Here is a 2,356-nt window from a genome sequence, read left to right on the forward strand (position 1 = left end):
GGTGACGAGGCCAGGTGCCTCACGGCAGGTCGGGTTCCAACTCTGCGGCGGTCGCTCACGTCAGCTGACTAAGGAAATGTCCTCTAGGTTGAAGAGTGGGAAGGAGCTCCTAGGGGCAGATGAATCAATCAATCAATCATATTTATTGACCCTTTACTAGATGCAGAGCTCTGTACTGAGCACTTGGGAGAGTACAATATAACTGAGTTGGTAGATACATTCTCTGCCCACAAGAGGAGCAGCGGGGCCTAGGGAAAGAGCCCTGGGCTGGGAGGCAGAAGGACCTGGGTTCTACCCAGCTCTGCCACTTGTCTGTTGTGTGACTTTAAGCAAGTCACTTCACTCCTCTGGGCCTCAGTTCCCCCCATCTGTAAAATGGTGATTCAATTTCTGTCATCCCTATCCCTTAGAATGTAAAAAAAAACCCTGTGGGATAGAGACTGCAACTGATCAGATTAGCATCTATGTACCCCAGTGCTTAGTATAATGCAGGGCATACAGTAAGCCCTAAACAAATACCAAAAAAAAAGCCCAATGACAACCTTACAGTGTAGAGGGGGGAGATAAATATTTATATCAATCAATTACAGATTTGTACACAAGTGTTGTGAGGCTGAGAGGTGAATAAAGGATACAAATCCTAGTGTAAGGGGGACACAGAGGGAGAAGAGGAATTAAGGGCTTTGTCGGAGAAGGTCCCTTGGCAGATGGATTGAGAAACTCAGCTAGGTTGAACCCTGATGACAGACCCGATAGGGAAATAACCACAGGCGGAGCCCAAGAGCCTACGCTGGTGGCAGCGGGAATCCTTGTTCTTGCCTGGCATGACAGCTTTCAGCCATGCTGAGGCTGAGGCAGAGTGAGAGAGGGGAGCTGAGGTAGTTTTACTCAACACCCAGGGTGGGTGGAGAACTCATCTTGTTTCCCTTTCTTCTCCTGGCACAAGTCTCCCAGCCTCCTGGTTTGGGGATGACTGGGGCCCACTTGGAAAATGATCGAGCAGTTTCTGCGTGGATTCCTTGATTTGAGCTGTTGAGGTCGGTCTCCCAGCCTGGGATAGTAGGGGAGAGGGAGAGCCTGCAGAGAATTGAAACCTCCCGATAACCCAAACCCCCACATTGAAGTCATTAGCTTCAAATTCCTCCTCCACCCAACCTCGTCCAGTGGAGCCAAACTGAAGGGTGGGAGTGTCCACTGCTCTTTATTTTCCTGCAAATGGGAAAAAAGAGAGGTGGAGGGCTTGAAAAATCCATAAACTGGGGGATCAGGTCCCTGGCGATTGAGACATGTTGGCAACCTATTTTTTTTCTATTGGTTTAGGGACTCTCAGGAGGGAACAGTCCAGAGTGTGCTTGTGAGAAATAAGAAAGTTGAGGAGAGGTCAGATGAGTTGGTCCCATTGTCCTTTATAGGCCCCTGGCAAGCAGTGTGGCCTAGTGGAAAGAGCACGGGCCTGGGAGTCAAAATACCTGAGTTCTAACCTCCGCCCTGACACCTGTCTGCTGTGTGACCTTGGACAAGTCACTTCACTTCTCTCTGTGCTTCACTTTCCTCATCTGTAAAATGGGGAGTAAATCCTACTCCTTCCCACTTAGACTGTGAGTCCCATATGGGACAGGGACTGTATCCAACCTGTTTATCTTGTATCTACCTCAGCATTTAGTACTGTGCTTTTTATGGTATTTGTTAAGCGCTTACTATGTACCAGGCACTGTACATAGTAGATATGTACACACCTGGGGAACTCCTGTCCCCTTGGCAAGCTTGGCTTATTTTCCTCTGCCTTTGTGGATAGGCCTCCTCCACGGTCCCCTTTGCTCTGCCACAGGATCTCTCTCAAAGCCAGCTCTGACGGGCAGCTCTGGCTAGAGATATATCGCAGAGTCGGGGGGTGGGGGGTGTGCTGGGGTAGATACAAGCTAATCAGTGCTTGACAAATAATAATTATTTAATAAATACTACTTCTATTGTTTTATTCTATTCTATTATTGTTATTATTATTATTAGCTGGATTGGTCAGGGGAGTTTAGGTATTGGAGTTTGGCCCCAAGTAAGTTGACTTACTGTCTTTCAGACTGTGAACCCGTTGTTGGGTAGGGATTGTCTCTGTTGCTGAATTGTACTTTCCAAGCACTTAGTACAGTGCTCTGCACTTGGTAAGCGCTCAATAAATACGATTGAATGAATGAATGGCTTGAAGACCAGAAGTAGCCCCAGGAATCCTTCCTGAGCCCTAAACTTGAGCCCTGACTGCCAATGAGAGGGGGCTGCATCTGTCTGGGATGTGCTTTGGAGACTTCAGAGGAAAGGTGTTGCCCGAAATCCTGAGCAAGAGGCCAATTGGTTGATTCATTCA

The sequence above is a fragment of the Tachyglossus aculeatus genome, chromosome 26, assembly GCF_015852505.1.
Source record: "Tachyglossus aculeatus isolate mTacAcu1 chromosome 26, mTacAcu1.pri, whole genome shotgun sequence".
Lineage (NCBI taxonomy): Eukaryota > Metazoa > Chordata > Mammalia > Monotremata > Tachyglossidae > Tachyglossus > Tachyglossus aculeatus.